The 22,260-nt window shown below is 46.5% G+C and overlaps 1 long non-coding RNA gene and 1 other non-coding gene across 2 annotated transcripts; both read right to left on the reverse strand.

The window, feature by feature from the left end:
* Window positions 1-13,501: 13,501 nt before the first annotated feature.
* Window positions 13,502-13,638, reverse strand: LOC114816599. The gene has a single exon (XR_003764400.1). It is a non-coding gene; the product is annotated as a small nucleolar RNA SNORA7 (small nucleolar RNA).
* Window positions 13,588-21,938, reverse strand: LOC114814206. Its single transcript, XR_003761956.2, has 3 exons — window positions 21,788-21,938; window positions 16,855-16,971; window positions 13,588-13,628 (listed from the first exon to the last, which is right to left on the reverse strand). It is a non-coding gene; the product is annotated as an uncharacterized LOC114814206 (long non-coding RNA).
* Between the last annotated feature and the right edge of the window lie 322 nt (window positions 21,939-22,260).

Below are 22,260 nucleotides of genomic sequence, written 5' to 3' on the forward strand. Positions count from 1 at the left end.
CCGGGCTCACGGGCGCCGCCTGGTGGATGCTGTCTCTGGGCTCACGGGCGACGCCCGGAGGACGCTGTCGCCGGGCGCACGGGCGCCGCCTGGTGGATGCTGTCTCTGGGCTCACGGGCGACGCCCGGAGGACGCTGTCGCCGGGCGTACGGGCGCCGCCTGGTGGACGCTCTCGCCGGGCGCACGGGCGCCGCCTGGTAGACGCTGCCGCCGGGCTCCCGGGCGCCGCCTGGTGGACGCTCTCGCCGGGCGCACGGGCGCCGCCTGGAGGACGCTGTCACCGGACTCACGGGTGCCGCCTGGTGGACGCTCCCGCCGAGCTCACGGGCCCCGCCTGGAGGACGCTGTCACCGGACTCACGGGTGCTGCCTGGTGGACGCTCCCGCCGAGCTCACGGGCCCCGCCTGGAGGACGCTGTCACCGGACTCACGGGCGCCGCCTGGAGGACGCCGTCGCCGGGCGCATGGGCGCCGCTGCCACTGCCGCCGGGCTCCCGGGCGCCGCCTGGTGGACGCTATCGCCGGGCTCACAGGCGCCGCTGCCGCCGGGCTCCCGGGCGCCGCCTGGTGGACGCTCTCGCCGGGCGCACGGGCGCCGCCTGGAGGACGCTGTCACCGGACTCACGGGTGCCGCCTGGTGGACGCTCCCGCCGAGCTCACGGGCCCCGCCTGGAGGACGCTGTCACCGGACTCACGGGTGCCGCCTGGTGGACGCTGTCGCTTGGGGGCACGGGCGCCACTACCGCCGGACTCACGGGCGCCGCCTGGAGGACGCCGTCGCCGGGCGCACGGGCGCCGCTGCCACTGCCGCCGGGCTCCCGGGCGCCGCCTGGAGGCCGCCGCGGGCGAAGCCTCCGTGGGCTCCCGGGGCTGGGGGGCGGGTCCGGGCTGCGGGTCCGGGACCCCCCTCGGCGCTCCCGGGGCGGCTGGACGGCCGAGCCCGGGCTGTGCGGGCGGCGTTGGGCTCCACCCTCCGCGGGAGCCGCTTCCGAGCCCCGCAGCCGGAGCCCTCCCCGCCCCGGGCCGTCCGGAGCGGCGGCGGCGGCGGCGGAGCCCCGAACCTGCGCGGGGGCGGAGCGGGGCTCACATCGCGCGCCGCAGCGGCTGCCGCCGGCCCGGACGGCTCCCCAACCCCATCCCCATCTCCATCTCCATCCCCAAGCCGGGAAAAACAAGGAGAGAGGGAGGGAAGGAAACAGATCTCCGCTCCCTCGGAGCCGGGGACGGGGGAAGGAAAGAAGGAAGGGGCGGATCGGCTCCTGCCAGAAGAGGGGGCGGCGCGGGGGTCCTCGGTGGTTCTGCCTGCGGGTCCCGCAGCTCCCGGGGAACCCGCAGCTCCCGGGGAACCCGCAGCCCGCCGATCGACAAGCCGGAATATCCCCTCCTTCGCCCCCCGGCCTCCCACCGAAGGAGGGAAAGGGGGCGGGGACGGCTCTGCCACCTCCCTCCCTCCCTCCCTCCCTCCTTCCCTCCCTCCCTCCCTCGCAAATCATTCATTCAATCGTAGTGATTGAGCGCTTACTCGGTGGTCATGGGTTCGAATCCCACCCCTGCCCCTTGTCGGCTTAACTTGCTAACTTCTCTGGGCCTCAGTGACCTCATCTGCAAAATGAGGATGAAGATTGTGAGCCTCACGTGGGACCACCTGATCACCTTGCATCCTCTCCGGCGCTTAGAACGGTGCTCGGCGCCTCGGAAGCGCTTATTAATAATAATAACGTTGGTATTTAAGCGCTTGCTATGTGCAGAGCACTGTTGTAAGCGCTGGGGGAGGTACAGGGTCATCAGATTGTCCCAGGTGGGGCTCACAATCTTCATCCCCATTTTACAGATGAGGTACTTGAGGCACAGAGAAGTGAAGCGACTTGCCCAAAGCCACGCAGCTGGCAAGCGGCAGAGCCGGGATTGGAACTCATGACCTCTGACTCCCCAGCCCGGGCTCTTGCCACTGAGCCGCGCTGCTTCTTCTCTGGGCCTCAGTTCCCTCATCTGTAAAATGAGGATGAAGACTGTGAGCCTCACATGGGACCACCTGATGACCCTGTAGCTACCCCAGCGCTTAGAGCGGTGCTCCGCACCTAGGAAGCGCTGAATAATAATAATGTTGCTACTTGTTAAGCGCTTACTAGGTGCAGAGCACCGTTCTAAGCGCTGGGGGAGATACAGGGTCATCAGGCGGTCCCACGGGAGGCTCACAGTCTTCACCCCCATTTTACAGATGAGGTCACTGAGGCACAGAGAAGCGAAGTGACTCGCCCATAGTCACGCCGCTGACAAGTGGCAGAGCCGGAATTCGAACCCATGACCTTAGACTCCCCAGCCCGGGCTCTTTCCACCGAACCACGCTGCTTAACAAATACCAACATTATCATCATTACTCTGTGCAGAGCACCGGACTAAGCGCTTGGAATGGACAACTGGGCCCCAGAGAGACCATCCCCGCCCAACGACGGGCTCAAATCCTGCAGGCTCTTTGGAGCAAAGCCATTCCCGTCTCTTACAACCCCCTGGGGCCCGGAGCCGGAGAAGGGAGAAAGAGATAGAGCCCGAGGGAAAGAGGGAGGAGCGGGTGGCCGGGGAAGCACAACTGGGAGGGCAACGTTCTCGCCAGGGGACGGGCGACTCCATAGGGGAATTCAGGAGAGGCGGAAAGCCAGTCCACCCAACTAACTCTCTTCCCCTCTTCAAAGCCCTACTGAGAGCCCACCTCCTCCAGGAGGCCTTCCCAGACTGAGCTCCCCCCTTTTCCCTCTGCTCCCCCTGCACCCTCTGCCCCTCCTCCTTCCCCCAGCGGATCCCCCTTTCCCTCTGCTCCCTTTCCCCTCAGCACTGTGCTCATTTGTAGATATTATTTATTACCCTATTAATTATGTTAACGAGGTGTATATCTCCATGATTCTATTTATCTTGATGATGTCTTGTTTCGTTTCCTCCTCTTTTGCTCTGTCTCCCCCATTTAGACTGCGAGCCCGTCGTGGGGCAGGAGGATGGTCTCTCTCTCTCTCTCTGTTGCCGAATTGTCCATTCCATGCGCTTAGTACACTGCTCTGCACATAGTAAGCGCTCAATAAATACGACTGACAATGAATGAATGAATAAAAGCAGTCGACGGATGGAGGGATGTCCCCCGCAGGCTCAGGGCCGTTGAGGGACCCGCCCCCGCGGACCGTTTTGGGCACCTCCTGCGGTGCCAGTGTCCAAGCAAACATTGCAACTTACTTTCTTTAGCAATTTAGAGAGGGAACACAACGGGGGATTACGGTCCGCCCAACGACCTGAGACGATATCGGGGTTCCGTGGCTGCAAGCTGGGCGTAAAAGGGAGCATCAGCGGGGCGCCGGGCAAAGAGGCCGGGCTGGGGAGTCAGAGGTCGTGGGTTCGAATCCCGGCTCCGCCGCTTGTCAGCTGTGTGACCCTGGGCAAGTCGCTTCACTTCTCTGCGCCTCAGTTATCTCATCTGGAAAATGGGGATGGAGACTGTGAGCCCCGCGTGTGACAACCTGATCAACCTTGTCTCCCCCCCAGCGCTTAGAACAGCGCTTTGTACCTAGTAAACCCGTCACTGGGCAGGGATTGTCTCTACCTGTTGCCGAATTGTGTATTCCAAGCGCTTAGTAAAGTGCTCTGCACATAGCGCCCAATAAATACTACTGAATGAATGAATAGTAAGCGCTTAACAAATATCGTCATCATCATCATCGGTGCCTCAGTTCCCTCATCTGTAAAATGGGGATTAAGATTGGGAGCCTTACGTGGGACAAGCTGATAAACCTTGTATCTCCGCCAGCGTTTAGAACAGTGCTTTTCACATAGTAAGCGCTTAAAACTGAGCTCCTTATCTTCCCTCCCAAGCCCTGTCCTCTCCCTGACTTCCCTATCACTGTGGATGGTACCACCATCCTTCCCGTCTCTCAAACCCACAACCTCGGTGTCATCTTTGACTAGTCTCTCTCGTTCACCCCACACATCCGATTCTTTACCAAGACCTGCCGGTCTCACCTTTACAATGTCGCCAAGATCCGCCCTTTCCTCTCCACCCAAACGGCGACCTTACTGCAGCAGGCTCTCGTTATATCCCGGCTAGACTACTGTGTCAGCCTTCTCTCTGATCTCCCTTCCTCCTCTCTCTCCCCGCTCCGGTCTATTCTTCACTCCGCTGCCCGGCTCATCTTCCCGCAGAAACGCTCTGGGCATGTCACTCCCCTTCTTAAAAACCTCCAGTGGTTGCCCATCAACCTCCGCACGAAAACAAAAACTTCTCATTCGAGGCATCAAGGCTCTCCATCCCCTTGCCCCTCCTACCTCTCCTCCCTTCTCTCTTTCTACCGCCCACCCCGCACTCTCCGGTCCTCTGCCGCCCACCTCCTCACCAACCCCCGTTCTCGCCTATCCCGCCGTCGACCCCTGGGCCACGTCCTCCCGCGGTCCTGGAATCCCCTCCCCACTCACCTCCGCCAAACTAACTCTCTTCCCCTCTTCAAAACCCTGCTGAGAGCTCACCTCCTCTGAAAGGCCTTTCCAGACTGAGCTTCCCCCTTTCCCTCTGCTGCCCTTCTACCCCTCCCCTTCACCTCCCCTCAGTTAAGCCCCCCTTTCCCCCCCTTTCCCTCTGCTCTTCCCCCTCCCCTTCCCCTCCTCTCAGCACTGTGCTCGTCCGCTCATTTGTATATATTTCTATTACCCTATTTATTTTGTAAATGAGATGCACATCACCTTGATTCTATTTATTGCTATTGTTTTAATGAGATGTACATCCCCTTGATTCTATTTATTGCTATTGTTTTTGTCTGTCTGTCTCCCCCGATTAGACTGTACGCCCGTCAATGGGCAGGGACTGTATCTGTTGCCGATCTGTACATTCCAAGCGCTTAGTACAGTGCTCTGCACATAGTAAGCACTCAATAAATACTTTTGAATGAACAAATTCCATCATCCTCAACATCATCATTCTCTGTGCCTCAGTTCCCTCATCTGTAAAATGGGGGTGAAGACCCGCAGCCCCGTGTGGGACAACCTGATTACCTTGTATCCACCTGATTACCTTGTATCCTGCCAACGCTTAGAACAGTGCTTTGCACATAGTAGGCGCTTAACAATACCATCATCATCATCATTCTCTGTGCCTCAGTTCCCTCATCTGTAAAATAGGGGTGAAGACTCTCAGCCCCGCGTGGGGCAACTTGATTACCTTGTATGCCCCCCAGCGCTTAGAACAGTACTTTGCACATAGTAAGCGCTTAACAAATACCATCATCAGCAGCATTCTCTGTGCCTCAGTTCCCTCATCTGTAAAATGGGGATGAAGACTGTGAGCCCTACGTGGGACAACCTGATTACCTTGTATCTATCCTAGCACTTAGGACAGTGCTTGCCACATAGTAGGCGCTTAACAAATACCAACATTATTATTATTATTATCTACCTAAGATTTATCACTATCAATTTATCACTATCTCCCTGAACAGTAGTAAACACTCAAGAACCTTGCCCCCTCCTACCTCACCTCACTACTCTCCTACTACTCTCTTTAGAGAAGCAGCGTGGCTCAGTGGAAAGAGCCTGGTCTTAGGAGTCAGAGGTCATGGGTTCTAATGATAATAATAATAACAATGGTATTTGTTAAGGGCTTACTATGTGCTGAGCACTGTTCTAAGCACTGGGGTAGGTAGAGGGTAATCAGGTTGTCCCAGGTGGGGCTCACAGTCTTCATCCCCATTTTACAGAGGAGGGAACTGAGGCAGTGAGAAGTTAAGTGACTTGTCCAAGGTCACACAGCTGACAAGTAGCAGAGATGGGGTTAGAACTCACGACCTCTGACTCCTAAGCCCGTGCTCTTTCCACTGAGCAACGCTGCTTCTCAACTTCTCAGTGCCTCAGTTCCCTCCTCTGGAAAATGGGTATTAAAACTGTAAGTCCCACGTGGGACAACCTGGTTACCCTGTATCTACCCCAGCGCTTAGAACAGTGCTCGGCATATAGAAAGCCCTTAACAAATACCAACATTATTACTATTACAACCCAAACGCTTAGTACAGTGCTCTGCACAGAGTAAGTGCTCAATAAATATGATGGAATGAAAGAATGAACCCTGCTCGCACACTTCGCTCCTCTAACGCTGACCTCACTGGGCCTCCATCTCGTCTGTCTCTCTGCCGACCTCTCAGCTACGTCCTGCCTCTGGCCTGGAACGCCCTCCCTCCTCAAATCCGAAAGACAATGACTCTCCTCCCCCTTCAAAGCTTCATTGAAGGCCCAACTCCTCCAAGAAGTCTTCCCTGACTAAGCCTCCTCTCCTCTTCTCCCACTCCCTTCTGCGTCGCCCGGACTCGCTCCCTTCATTCAACCTGCCTCCCAGCTCCACAGTACATATGTATAGATCCGTCATTTATATATTTCATTCATTCAATCCTATTTATTGGGTGCTTACTGTGTGCAGAACACTGTACTAAGTGCTTGGAATGTACAATTCGGCAACAGATAGAGACAATCCCTGCCCAACAACGGGTTCGCAGTCTAAAAGGGGGAGAATTTATGTATATTTATATCTGTTTCCCACTCTAGACTGTGAGCTCGTAGTGGGCAGGGAATGTGTCTGTTGTTGTATTATACTCTCCCGGGCGCTTAGTACAATTGAATGAGCAAGCCATTGTCAGAGCCCGGGTCCTTTGACTTCCAAGTTCCTACCCTTTGCCCTCACTCCTCCCAAATACACTTTGTCACTGTCCCTCGCTCACACCCAGCCCACCGATGAGAACTCCCTCCCCCATTCAAATCCACCAGGACGCGTATTTGGAGCCCTCCTGAAATTCCACCTCCTCCAAGAGGCATTCCCTAATTTATCTCCATTCATTCATTCATTCATTCAATTAATCATATTTATTGAAAACTTCCTGGGCGCAGAGCACTGTACTAAGCGCTTGGGAAAGTACAAAACAATGATAAACAAACACATTCCCTGCCCACAACAAGTTTACGGGTCATATTCATGCATTCATTCAATCGTATTTATCGAGTGCTTACTGTATGCAGAGCACTGTACTAAGCGCTTGGAAAGTACAAGTTGGCAACAGATAGAGACAACGGGCTCACAGTCTAGAAGGTGGGAGACAGAAAACGAAATAAAAGAAGTAGGCATCAATAGCGTCAAAATAAATAGAATTATAGATATATACACATCATTAATAAAATGAATAGAATAATAATTATGTACCTATATACTCAAGTGTTGTGGGGCGCGGTGGGGGGTAGAGCAGAGGGACGGGGTCGGGGGATGGGAAGGGGAGAAGGAGCAGAGGAAGGGGGGGGCCCGTTTGGGGAGGCATCACCTTCTCTAACTACTGCCCCAGCAATTAGGTACTCACAAACCCTTATAGCATCTATGATGTTTATTTATTTATGAACTCTACATTTTGAGTGCTTATTTACTCACTTGCTTTTTTTCCTTGTTTTTTCACTGTTTCTTTTCCCCTTCTGACCAAATTTTTATGTCTGACTCACCCATTAGGTTTTAAATACCTTGAAGTCAGAGGTGATGCCTCTTAACTCTATCGAACTCTCCCAAGCTCTTGTATAGTACTCTACATGCAATGCTAGCGTTTGATTGAAGAGGAAGTGGTAAATGACAAGGAAAGAGTAAGGAAAGAAAAGGAAAAAGAAACTAGAGAATAGGCGGAAGCCAAAAATTAACCTCTATATCACTTTCAAGAGAGAAAAGAGATATGATAGGTGAGGAACGGCCTCCACTCCCAGTCCCTTCTTCACTCTCCTGCCCCAGATCATTTTTCCAAAACAAGTTTAGTCTGCATCTCTCCTCCTCAAGAGCCTCCAGAGGTTGCCCCTCTACCCCCGCGGGAAACACCAATTCCTTTCCACTGGCCTTACGGCACTCAACCAGCTCACCCCCTCCTATTTTACCTTACTAATTTTCTACTACAATTAAATCAGAGGACCTGGGTTCTAATCTTCATCGCTCTGCCACTTACCTGCTGTGTGACCTCGGGCAAATTCTTTAACTTCCTTGGGTGTCAGTTTCCTCATCTGCAAAATGGGGATTCAACAACTGTTCTCCTTACCGCTTAGACCGATAACCCCATGTGGTTCAGGGGCTGTATCCAATCTGCTTATCTCGTACCTGCCCCAGTGCATAGTACAGTGCTCGGCACACAATATGCACTTAGCAAATACTACTGTCATTATCGGGCAATCTGAAAGTTGTTACTTTTCCGGAGGCAGTATGTCTTTTAGTCTCTCCCCACTTTCTATCTTCTCTGTCTGTCCCTCTTTTCTGGCCTCTGAGTTCTTTCTCCTCATTCTTCAGCAACTCTACTCTTTTCCACCTTTCTCCCTCCCTCCTGAACAGTTAAATATATACATATATATCATATAATAAATATATAAAGAGAGTCAGAAGAGGAAACATAAAGTCGAGCTGCTGAAAAAGGAAAAGGGAAAAATTCCAAAGGACAGGGACAAGAACTGAAAGAGAGAGTCCCAGGAAGAAGGATAGGCTGGGCGGAAGGCAGTAATAGAAAACGGGGAGAAGGAACAAGGGAATTAAAATAATAATGATGGCATTTGTTAAGTGCTTACTATAGGCAAAGCACTGTTCAAAGTGCTGGGGAGGATACAAGGTGATCAGGTTGTCCCACGTGGGGCTCACAGTCTTCATCCCCATTTTACAGATGGGGTAACTGAGGCACAGAGACGTGAAGTGACTTGCCCAAAGTCACACAGCTAACAAGCGGCAGATTTGGGATCGGATTTGGGAGTTGAACACATGACCTCTGGCTCCCCAACTCGTGCTCTTTCCACAGAGCCAGGCTGCAGAGTAGAAGAGGGGCAAAGCCTTACAGCCTGAGGAAAAGTAGAGAGCAATGCATGGAGAAGGGAAAAGGGATGGATCAAAAGGAAAATAAGAGGGCATTAAGAAAGGAACAAGAAGAACAGAGAGAACAAAGAGGTTGAAGAACAAAGACACAATTAGTAGAGTAAAAGACAAATGCAGAATCGAAGAAACAGACAATCAAAGATGAATTAAGCGATCTAACTAAGCTGTTCCTTCCTCATTAAATATTTTACCAAACTGCTTATACCTTGCTTGAATTTTTGGCTTCTAAATCCTTCTCTTCACTACATCCAAAAAAGAATTTGTACATCTTAAATTTTGCTTTGCATCTTTGAGTTGTTAAAGATGCTCAACTTGGAGGCAAGTTTTAAGTCACAAATCTCATTTGTTACAGCTGCCCCAACCTCTGCTATATCTTGGCTCTAGAGGATCAAACATGGTGGGAAATTGACCTGAACTGTCTTGAGCAATTGGGAACTTTCATTCATTCATTCAATAGTATTTATTGAGCGCTTACTATGTGCAGAGCACTGTACTAAGCGCTTGGAATGAACAAGTCGGCAACAGATAGAGACAGTCCCTGCCGTTTGACGGGCTTACAGTCTAATCGGGGGAGACGGACAGACGAGAACAATGGCAATAAATAGAGTCAAGGGGAAGAACATCTCGTAAAAACAATGGCAACTAAATAGAATCAAGGCGATGTACAATTCATTAACAAAATAAATAAGGTAATGGAAATATATACAGTTGAGCGGACGAGTACAGTGCTGTGGGGATGGGAAGGGAGAGGTGGAGGAACAGAGGGAAAGGGAGAAAAGAGGGTTTAGCTGCGGAGAGGTAAAGGGGGGATGGCAGAGAGAGTAGAGGGAGAAGAGGAGCTCAGTCTGGGAAGCTATGTGCAGAGATGAAACATCCTGAGAATTGAACCCTCTTTGCTTCTACCTACAATCTATAGCTACCCTCTATTAGGTGAAGATAATATGTCCTCATCAATCAATCAATCAATCGTATTTACTGAACATATACTAAGTGCAGAACATGGTACTAAGCGATTGGAAGAGTACAATGCAACAGGATTAGCAGACATGTTCCCTGTGCCTAATGAGTTTACAGCCTTAAAGGGAAGGGTCATTTTTATTGTAGACTCCACCCTTCACGCTTGGAGGTCCACAGGAATCCAGTACCAGTCTTTCTAAGGCAACAAAGTGGATAAAGGACTTTAAAAGAATACTAAAAATCCGAGGCCCCACACAAGGGACACTGGGAATTCAGTTCTACTGGATAAGCATTAGTTCATTTGTGAGACTACGGTGTATTAGCTGAGATGGATCAAAGCTTGACTGGGTTCTGAATTTTATTAGAAGGAGGATCAGCTCTCTGGTCAGGCTCATTTGCAGTTCTCCCACAGTTAATAACTCTCACTACTAGCATTCAGCTTTTTGGGCCTGTTCCTTAATCTATCTCTCTGCCAGAAACCAAGGTGATTCAGAGAAAGGGCTATTTTTCAAACCGTCAAATGGAATACCTTATTTTAAGGCCCTGCTGGTACCTATAATCACAGTTAGCCTGTTTCCGGGGTACCACAGAAAACTAAATATCTGTATCCATCTAATTTAAATTGTTAATTCATGTCAAGATGAAAAACTCTAGTGGCTCTCATCAATTAACAATTCATGTTTCCTGCTTTAATTCAGCATTTCCAAAATGTTTAATACAGTTTATCACCAGACTGCAAATATGAGCATTTTGTACAGTGCTTTGCACACAGTACCCACTCAATAAATACGATTGAATGAGTGGGCAGGACAGAGGCTAATTATAACACTATAATTCATGGGGAGAATCCTGCTGATAAAAAATACCAGATTACCCTGCTGTTTACTTGCAGTATTTTAAATGGAATTATAATTACTCATTAGATTACCATAGTTCTGGCTCTCAAATAGGTTCAGTATATCATTAGGTTCAGAGAAGCAGCGTGGCTCAGTGGAAAGAGCACTGGCTTGAGAGTCAGAGGTCATGAATTCAAATCCCAGCTCCGCCTCTTGTCAGCTGTTTGACTTTGGGCAAGTCACTTCACTTTTCTGTGCCTCAGGTTACCTCATCGGTAAAAGGGGGATTAAGACTGTGAGCCCCACGTGGGACAACCTTGTAATAATGTTGGTATTTGTTAAGCGCTTACTATTTGCAGAGCACTGTTCTAAGCGCTGGGGTAGATATAGGGTAATCAGATTGTCCCACGTGAGGCTCACAGTCTTTAATCCTCATTTTACAGATGAGGTAGCTGAGGCACAGACAAGTTAAGTGACTTGCCCACATTCACACAGCTGACACCAGTGTTTAGAACAGTGGCCGGCACCTAGTAAGCGCTTAACAAATACCATAATAATAATGATAATTAGAAAAATGTAATATAAACTGAAATCCATGTGAAAGCAGAGGGACAGCGCATCTAAATGGGATCATCTGAGCAGTAAAAACGATCATTACAGCTAGCATGTTTAGCAGAGGAAATGAAATCTTCAGAATATTAAAAAAAAACTATAATGGGGAAAAATGATTCAATTTATTCCCCAAACAAAATCATCACTAGACTGAAAATACAATCCCTTTTAAAGTATAAAAAGTAGCATTTATTTCAAATGGAATGCCCTCCCTCTTCATATCCCACAATTACATTACTCTCCCACTTTATTATTAAAGGCCCATCTCCTCCAAGAGACCTTCCCTGACTAAGCCCTCATTTCCTCTTCTCCCACTCCCTTCTGCATCACCTTTGCACTTGGAACTGCTCCCTTTATTCACCCCTTCCTTGGCCCCACAGCACTTATGTACATATCTGTAATTTATTTATTTATACTAATGTCTGTCTCCTCTTCTAGACCGTAAACTTGTTCTGGGCAGAGAATGTTATACTGTTACACTCTGTTATACTGAACTGCCCCAAGTGCTTAGTACAGTGCTCTGCACAGAGTAAGCGCTCAATAAATATGAGTGATTGAAATGGCTTCACATGCCACATGGTTTCACATTTATTGGAACATATATGTTAAGGTTACCAATGAATAATTTTTATGGTATTTGTTAAGCATATACCTAGAGAAGCAGCGTGGCTCAGTGAAAAGAGGACTAGGAGTCAGAGGTCATGGGTTCTAATCCTGGCCCCGCCATCTGTCAGCTGTGTAACTTTGGGAAAGTCACTTACCTTCTTTTGCCTCAGTTACCTCATCTGTAAAATGGGGATTAAGACTGTGAGCCTCACGTTGGACAACTTGATTACCCTGCATCTATCCCCGTGCTTAGAACAGTGCTCGGCACATAGTAAGGGCTTAACAAATACATCATTATTATTATTATTATGTGCCAGGCACTGTACTAAGTGTTGGGGTAGGTACAAGCTAATCAGGTTGGACGCAATCCACATCCCACATGGGGCTCACCTTATTGATTCCCCATTTAACAGATGAGGTAACTGAGGCACAGAGATGTGAAGCGACTTGCCCAAGGTCGCCCAGCAGACAAGTGGAGGAGCTGAGACTAGAACCCAGGTCCTTCTGACTCCCAGGCCTGTGCTCTATCCACTAAGCCGTGCTGCCTCTCAAAACAAATTCTATAGAGTCACACTTAACTTTTGTTTTTTCATCCAAAGCTCATATCCCAACCAAATCACCAAAACCAAGAAACAAAAGCGGAAACTATTTTTAAGACAGCTAAGCCTTAATTCATTTAATATCCTTATTTTAATGGATTAAAATTGAGGAACACGCCCAGAGACCGGCTAAGAGAGAAGAATAATTATACCACTAATCTAAACATTTTAAAAGGGTGAGATAAGATTCGTAGTTGGAGAAAATAGCCCTAGCACCAGATGAGTTTAGTACTTTTCCATATAACTGGCTAGGCTCTTATTAACAACAATTTTAAGTTGATCTGTAGTTGATAATGAAGGTTGGTGAAAGTCACAAGGGTAATTAACATAATTACCTAACATCAGAGCCTTTGCACATCCACTCAGATTATTTTCATTTAATCTTTTTTAATTATATGTGTAGCAGAGTGTATTCTTCATTTTCTGTATTAATGATGCCTTAGATCGTTGGCAGTGCCAGTCAGGCTTTTACATTCATTTACTATTTCCAGATAAACAAAACAAAAGGTCAAGAAAGCATCTCAACTGAGAAATCAACAGAAAAATAATATGTGATCACTAAATATTTTAGAATTTTGATCTAATTGTTGGGAGTTCGGCTTTAGTCCTTTACCATAGTCTTCTGCCTCCTGACAGGTTAGCGTATAGCATTTAATCACATTTGAAATTTAGGCCTTGGGTTAGGAAGAAACAGTTAAGATGCTGTTCTGAACTGGGTAAAGGACACTTTTGGCAAGGCGATTTTTCCCCTCACCAAACGTGTTGGGATAATTGGGTCATATGGTCATATGCTGTCGAGTCGTTCCAAAACCCATAACGACTCCATGGACCCATCTCCCCCAGAACTCCCCACCTCCATCTGCAATCGTTCTGGTAGTGGATCCAGAGAGTTTTCTTGATAAAAATATGGAAGCGGTTTACCATTGCCTCCTTATGCGTAGTAAACTTGAATCACCGCCATCGGCTCTCTCCCGAACCATTGCTGCCCAGCACAGGTGAGTTTTGACTTGTAGCAGGTGGCCTTCCACTCGCTAGCCACTGCCCAAGCCAGGAATGGAATGGACAGGCCTCTGCTTGACTCTTCCTTTATAGCTGAGACTGGTAGAGGACTGGAAACTCTCCAGGAGCAATCCTGAGAGGGGATAATCGGGTACAATATCGTTAAATTTTTTAAATTCTACAATAATATCATGCATATGGTCAGAATTGAATCAGAATGCTTTAGATTAATAATGTTCAATACCAGCCCACATAGTTCAGAGGGCTGTAGATTGTAGACTGTTAGTACAGTGCTCTGCACACAGTAAGTGCTTAGTAATATGATGGATGGGTTGATTGACTCAACCAGTTAAAACAACCACCATTTTCCAGGCTAGGAGGCATCGAACCTGCTTCTTTAACCCTCCTTTAGTCTTGGCTCTCTGCCTGCGGCCCAGGGCTGGAATCACATGGAATACAAACCTGAGTAGTAACAGGGAGCAGAGTTCTGGCTGGGAGGAAAGGGGAAAAAATCTCCTCCTACTTTCCCCACTGGAGCTAGCTTTGCGCCACGGCTTGGGGCTGAAACTGCAGAGTCGGGCCCCGACTGAAAGTCGGAGTGTCAATGAACTCTGGGCAAGGGAGAGGTAAGACATCCGTTCTTCTTTTCTCCTTCTAGAACTGGAGTAGCTATCTTGTCATTGCTTTCTTGGAAAAGCCTGGTTCTTATGAAATTGCATCTTCTGAAGTATCAAGTCAATGAGGAGTAGGGGATTAAGTTCTTGAGTTCTCAGATGGGAAAAAAAAACCTTTTGATGAATTTTTCTTCTCAAAGTACTCATTCTATTTAATGGTTCGCATTTTGCATCAGCAGAAGATGCAAAACCAACTCTGACTTTTCATTGTTTACAGAGTATGAAGAGTGATCTTATTCACACTTTAGTTTTGCCTTTGCTTTATGCATTCGTGCCCCAATGTCAATGGGAAGCAGTTTAGCCTAGGGGGTAACGCACAGGCCTGGGAGTCCAAGACCAGGGTTCTAATCCCAGCTCTGCCACTGGCCTGCTGTGTGACCTTGGGCAAGTCACTTAACTGCTCTGGGCCTGTTTCCTCATCTGTAAAATAGGGATTAAATACATGTTCTCCCTCCTACTTAGACTGTGAGCCCCATGTGGGCCAGGAACTGCATCCAACCTGATCATCTTGTATCTACCCCAGTACTTAATACAGGATTTGGCACAAAGTGCTTGTTATTATTATGTAATAATAATAATATATAAAAACTCAAATTTTAGGGGGCTAAAATTTACTCAGTGCTTAATCGCTAATCTCCCCATTTTAAATCCCCTAATGCCACTTAAGCAATTTTGTACCTACACAGTTAAATCCTCACAATAACCATAGCACTTTTGTCCATATCTTCTACAAGCTATTACTACGTCTTAACTGCATTTTACTTAAGTATCTGTCTCTCTGTATTGTAAATTCCTTAAAGGGCAGGAATCATTTATATTAAGTCTATATCCCGGCTGGATTATTGTGTCAGCCTTCTCTCTGATCTCCCTTCCTCCTGCCTCTCCCCACTCCAGTCTATTCTTCATTCCGCTGCCCGGATCATCTTCCTGCAGAAACGCTCTGGGCATGTCACTCCCCTCCTTAAAAACCTGCAGTGGTTGCCTATCGACCTCCGCACGAAACAAAAACTTCTCAGTCTGGGCTTCAAGGCTCTCCATCACCTTGCCCCCTCCTACCTCTCCTCTCTTCTCTTTTTCTACTGCCCACCCCAATCGCTCCACTTCCCCTTCCTCCCACCTCCTCATCGTCCCCCGTTCACGCCTATCCCGCTGTCGACCTCTGGTCCACGTCCTCCCCTGTCCCGGAATGCCTTCCCTCCTTACCTCCGCCACACTAACTCTCTTCCCATCTTCAAAGCCCTACTGAGAGCTCACCTCCTCCAAGAGGGCTTCCCAGACTGAGCTTCCCCTTTTCCCCCTGCTCCCTCTGCTCTCTCTCTGCCCTCTGCTCCCTCCCTCTTCCCCCCTTCACCTCCCCTCAGCTAAGCCCCCTTTCCTTCTGCTCCTCTCCCTTCTCCTCCACTCAGCACTGTGCTCATTTGTATATATTTTTATTACCCTATTTATTTTGTTAATGAGGTGTACATCCCCTTGATTCTATTTATTGTGATTATGTTGTCTTGGTTTTGTCCGTCTGTCTCCCCCGATTAGACTGTGAGCCCGTCACTGGGCAGGGATTGTCTCTATCTGTTGCCGAATTGTACATTCCAAGCACTTAGTACAGTGCTCTGCAAATAGTAAGCGCTCAATAAATACTATTGAATGAATAGATAATCAATAAATATTATTGAGTGATTTTTTAAAATGGTATTTGTCAAACGTATGGTATATATGTGCCAGACACTTTACTAAGTACTAGAGTAGATAAAATATAATTGGGTTGGGTAAAGTCTACAACCCACATTGGGCTTTCAGTCTTAGTCCCCATTTTTTTTTAAAATAGGTGAGCTCAGGCACAGAGAAATTTAGTGATTTGTCCAAGGTCACTCAGGAGACAAGTGGCAGAGCCGCGTTTAGAACCCAGGTCCCCTGACTCCCACGTTCATGCTCTTTCCACGAGGCCATGCTGCTTCTCTGATTCTTCTCATTTGTAATATTAGTATTGTTAGTATTGTTTCCTCTTCCTGCTCTTTTTCAAATCATTTTTAAAAAGGGAACCTAGGGGATAAATTGCAGAAAAGTCTAAGCATTAGATGGTAACAACCAAAACCAAGGTATTTTAAAGCCCTTCCAACTAGGTCTGTCAAGAGAATTGTAGGGAAGGCAGCAGAAGGAAAATATAAAGCTCATGGTTCAAAACGGTCGATTTCACCTACACTTCCTACAAGTTATTCAGACATTCTGCAAGGAGTTTGGATTTTATGCCAAAAGTGAAAGACCCCACCCTGTTGTGGGCACAGAGGAGTTTTCCTCAGATGGATCTTGGAAAATGTTTTTCTCTCTTTTAAATCATAAAAGTTAACCATTTAAAATGAGTTCATAATATAATATTTATATTAGAATGCTTTGACAATTACAATACCTTTTCCTCTTTTCTCTGTCCCTTTGAGGGACCTTGGAGAAGAAGCTTCTATTAGTTTTCTCTAGTATATTTTGTTGTGTTGCCTCTAATCTGCTTCTGGTTTAGACCACACTGGAAAAAGAATTCCATGTGGCAGTGTTTCTTTCTGCTTAAACTATTCCTGGGGTAAAATGGAAGTTTGGGGCCGGGGGTGAGGGGTGGACTAATTTGGGGTTAATTTAGTCTAAAAGCTCTTCCATCCACTTCCATCAAGAGCTACAGAAAACTTGCATTGTAGTACTCACATCTGGATGGAAACTGCACACAGAGGCAAAACATTTTCTTCCAACATCACATTGTATTGTTCCCCCATAGATGCACAGTGTGGAATAAGTGTTTCTGAGCTCCACAAAGCGTTCTATCTAAAACACACAATGAAAAGTTGCGTTACAGCAGAATTGACTTATGTATAGAATCGCAATCTGGAATTATGTAGTTACAGCATACGATAGAAATGATTTGGTAAATGGATTCTCCAGGATATTCCAGGAGAAAAAAAATGAAATGGAAAAGCCAGCAAGGTGACAAAAATAGGCAATACAGGATGATTAAATTTATCTTACCAAAGAAAATCAAATTTTTCTAGGCATACTAATTACTCATTTTAAATGTATTAAACTTTGTTATATACTACTAATAGTTTTGTTTGTGACACTTCAGTTGCACCGTGGTAAATTCCTTGGGCTGATCAACAATGCACCACCACACCCCCCAAATCCTAATATCTTCAATCTATGATCTTTCATCCAGATAGGTATAATAGTGTTAAATCCCCAAATTGACCCTTTAGCCAACAAGGACCCCAGAAGAAGGTGCTGCTCTTCACCATTATGCAGGTATTGTGGTTGAAACCAGCAAGTTTTAACCAAGGAATTCCAGCTGAAGGCACATGCCCACATTGATCACTACCTCCCGCGAGCAGCAGTGGATTAATCATCAGATTCACCAGGCAGTTACCAGATTGGGGCAATTTGCAATGGTCTTTTACTATTTAGACAGAGTTGTGGCCCCGACCTGCCTCATTACACTTCTGGGGTGGGATATGCAACTTCTGAATGACAAGAACAATGACTGCATTTTCATTCTCTAGATACTAAGCTCTTTGGGGACAGGGATTCTGTCTACTAGCGCAATCGCACTGTACTCTCCCAAGCACTTGATATGGTACTCTGCACACAGTAAGATCTCAGTAATTATCATTGTTTGATTATTGATTTCTTGTGACTTAGGAGTATATCACATGCATACGCTCTATGTGATCAAGCAATCTAAAACCAAAATTCTTTGGGATTTCTTCCGATTCTTTTCTACTGGGCATTGGGTGCTCACTGAATCAGTAATTGAGTTAACAGCATCAGTGGGGTCATAAAAGGAAGACGTGTGTAGGCTTGACCCCAGTACAGGGGGAAGGAATTTTAGCCCTGTGCAGTCTGCAGAATGGAGATCAATCCATTTGGAAGAACTGTAACTTGGAATTTTGCCAAAGTAATAACCATTGCATTCTCTGTCACATACTTTGTTCAGGAAATACCTGGGAACTCTTAACTATGAAAAAGCAACACAAAGTTCCAGTCGAGCCTCTGCTTCCATTTAAATCTGAGAAACCTTAAATCCACAGCCTAGACCGTGTGTTGCTATCTTTCTGGATAACCCAGAAGTTTGTAGGCAATGCAAAAGGGAAGGGTTCCCTGTTTGTTGAGCAAATGCCAATAATTAACACAAGTAAGAATTAAGTGGTGTTTTTTGATTTAATGCTTTCATTATAGGTCACGAGGAACATATTAGTACAGTGCTCTGCACATAGTGAGCATTCAATAAATACTATTGAATATACTCTAGACTGTCTGTTACCTAACATATTTAACAGTCTCTAGATTGTAAATGCGTTTTGGGCAGGGAGCGTGTCTGTTATTTCTGTTGTATTGTACTCTCCCAAGCGCTTAGTACAGTGCTCTACAGATAGTAAGCGTTTGATAAATATGATTAATGCCTAAAAGAATAGCCAGGAGTGGAATTCATTATGCACACTATATACGTTAAACACCATATAATATGTAAGACAATATCCCATTTTCTTTAAATATGGTGATGTAAGTGAAGTTAATATGAGATGATAATCTTTAAGAAGCATAATTGACTGTCCTGCTAAGAGTGAATGTTCAATAAATACTGTTGACTACCTCACTGTTAGTCTTCTATTTGCCATTTTCAAGATACAAATGGGAGAAAGAGTTACAGATGGTTTTTTTTCACAACCAGAATTGTAAGTGCTTAATTTTTCTGAATTAAGCTGTAGAGCCTACTATAGTTCTGCTCCATTCCTACAGCCTCAACTCACTTGGTATGAGGTACCAAGTATCACTTGATAAGAGGATTATTTTGGAACAGCCATCAGAACAAGATTTAAAGCTTTGCATTGGAGTCCCAAATCTACAACTGTGGGTCTGAGCTATCACCTGCTCTATGAATTCATATTTTCAAGGCATCTCCATTTGGATGATATATATTATTTATTTACAATAATGTCCATCTCCCCCTCTAGACTGTAAGCTCACTGTGGGCAGAAAACATGTCGACCAATTCTGTTGTATTGTACTCTCCCAAACACTCAGTACGGCACTCTGCACTTAGTAAGTGCTCAGTAAGCACCATTGATGATGATGATGATGACGATGATGGATGACACACTATGTGCAAAAATTAACTTTTCATCTTCTTTCCTTATTCTTCTTCCCCTATTTCCCATTGCTGTTGACATCACCACCTTTACTCCTCTCCTATAGGTTCATATCTTGGTGTCACCTTTAATTCTTCCCTCTCCCATTTCACATTCAGTCTGACTCTAAGTCCTGTCAATCAGTCAGTGGCATTCTTCAATGTATTTAGAGAACAAATCACCCGTATTAAGCTCTGTACTAAAATGTAATTTCTTCTTTTACCAGATTTCATAGTTGCATCCCTTCCTCTGTACACTTGTATTACCATTTAGGTACAAATGCTCTTCTCCTAGCTGGACTACTGTAAGAAGTACTGTAGGGGTCTACCTGTCTCTCCGTCCTGTAACATTTCCTGTCACTTTAAAGGAGATTTTTTTCCTCAGAGTTTATGCCAGATGGTACTTTGCTGCTGCTGCAAGGGTCAACCGGAGTAGACGTCACCACAAAACTCCCAAGATTCCCAAGTCCCAAGCCAGACTGGGCATGTCTACAAGGAAAATGCTCCCAAATTAGAACCATCCTGAAGAATCAATCAATCATATTTATTGAGCACTTACTGTGTGCAGACCACTGCACTAAGCACCAGAGTTGGTAGACACGTTCCCTGCCTGCAATGAGCTCACGGTCTCTAGAGGGAAGAAATCAATCAATGGTATTGATTAATGGTATTTACTGTGTGCACGCTACCATACTACATAGGTGTTTAAGACTCAGATTATTTCACCTTCATTATCTACTCTTGAATAGTTCAAGATAGTGCAGTTCAAAGTTGCCAGGATATTAGGGAGAAGCAGCATGGCAGGGAGCAGTGTGGCTTAGTGCAAAGAACACGGGCTTGGGAGTCAGAGGTCAAGGGTTCTCATCTTGGCTCCACCAATTGTCAGCCGTGTGACTTTGGGAAAGTCACTTAATTTCTCTGTGCCTAAGTTACCTCATCTGTAAAATAGGGATTAAGATTGTGAGCCCCACGTGGGACAATCTGATTACCTTGTATCTCCCTCAGTTCTTAGAACAGTGCTTGACCCATAGTGAGCGCTTAACAAATACCATTATTATTATTATTGTCCTTATTATTATTTTTAGTGTCACAATCCAACACCTGGATAGAGTTTCATGCCCAGGAGGCACGAGGAGCTTTAGGAGATTGGAGGTGCATTACTGTAGATTCAGTATTTGGTTGGAAAAGAAAGCTAACTGCTCCATCTTCCTCCCCATAGCAGTAATGTGGTCTCACCCAAATTTGTGAGCTATCACACAGACACCACAGACTTCTCAGTAGAAAAGAGAGATATAAATATTTACTTTATATACAGAAGTACTCAAAGCAGAGGCTTAAGTCTCCCTTAGCTGAGAGTAAATAAACAAATTAGCAACAGTAAACAGGGGATATTTTAAAAGCAAAATTTTGGATTAACTGCAGACTAACCCTAATCTGGGACTGGCTTCATTCAATCTATGTAACTCCCAAATTTAGCAATAACCATGGATCTTTTCCCACTGTGGAAGGCACATCAAGGCTCTCCATCACCTTGCCCCCTCCTACCTCTCCTCTCTTCTCTCTTTCTATTGCCCACCCCGCACGCTCCGCTCCTCTGCCGTCCACCTCCTCACTGTCCCTCGGTCTCGCCTATCCCGCCGTCGACCCATGGGCCACGTCCTCCCGCGGTCCTGGAATGCCCTCCCTCCTCACCTCTGCCAAACTATTTTCCTCTCTTCAAAGCCCTGCTGAGACCTCACCTCCTCCAGGAGGCCTTCCCAGACTGATCTTCCCCCTTTGCCTCTGCTCCCTCTCTGCTCCCCCTCTGCCCTCTGTTCCCTCCCCTTTTCCCCCTTCACCTCCCCTCAGCTAAGCCCCCTTTCCCGATCAGATTGTAGTTAAAATCTTTGTCAGTTTAGAGCTGGCAGGCATAGATAGAGGTGTGATTCTCATTTTAACCTTTTCCTCTCCTCTTTATGCCTTTGGGGCCCAGTTGGTTTCATCGGGAAGCAGCGTGGCTCAGTGGAAAGAGCCCGGGCTTGGGAGTCAGAGGTCATGGGTTCGAATTCCAGCTCTGCCACTTTCGACTGTGGGCAAGTCACTTCACTTCTCTGTGCCTCAGTTACCTCATCTATAAAATGGGGATGAAGACTGTGAGCCTCACGTGGGTCAACCTGATTACCCTGTATCTACCCCAGTGCTTAGAACAGTGCTCTGCACATAGGTAAGCGCTGAATAAATACCAACATTATTATTATTATTGGGTGGTACGATTGATTGACTGATTGAGCCAGCCCCTTTAACAGTGACGGACAAGGAAGCCACCTTCATGACCAGGGTGGCCACATTTATTCATTCATTCAATCATTTATTGAGCACTTACCGCGTGCACAGAGTGTACTAAGCACTTGGGAGAGTACATTACAACAATAGACATATCCACATTCACTGCCCACAGTGAGTTTACAGTCCAGAGGAGCTTACGTGATCTGTCCCCTCGGGAAGAGAGATGCAATTTCAACTTTTCGTTGCCTTGGGAAGTCAGTGTGGATCTTCACAAAGCTCTTCCAACTTCAGTGTATACTGTATTCAGCTGGATGGGTCATCTTTCAGAGACATCATTTGGAATACACCATTTCCCTCCTATAATTAGATAATAGTTTGAAATTGGAAGATAAGAGGGTGAAAAATACTGTGCTGAATATGCTTTTGGTGGACTAAGGCATATATAGGTGTGTGCATATATATATATATATATATATATATATATATACACATACATACATATATATATATAATATGAAAATATAATGGGAGGAAAAAGTTCATGTCATAACTTTCCCTAATAATACAATTCATTCCATAGTATTTTTTGAGCGCTTACTATGTGCAGGGCACTGTACTAAGCACTTGGAATATACAATGTTATTTAATTCTCCAATGAGGCTATTAACATA

Source organism: Ornithorhynchus anatinus, chromosome 1 (genome assembly GCF_004115215.2).
Source record: "Ornithorhynchus anatinus isolate Pmale09 chromosome 1, mOrnAna1.pri.v4, whole genome shotgun sequence".
NCBI lineage: Eukaryota > Metazoa > Chordata > Mammalia > Monotremata > Ornithorhynchidae > Ornithorhynchus > Ornithorhynchus anatinus.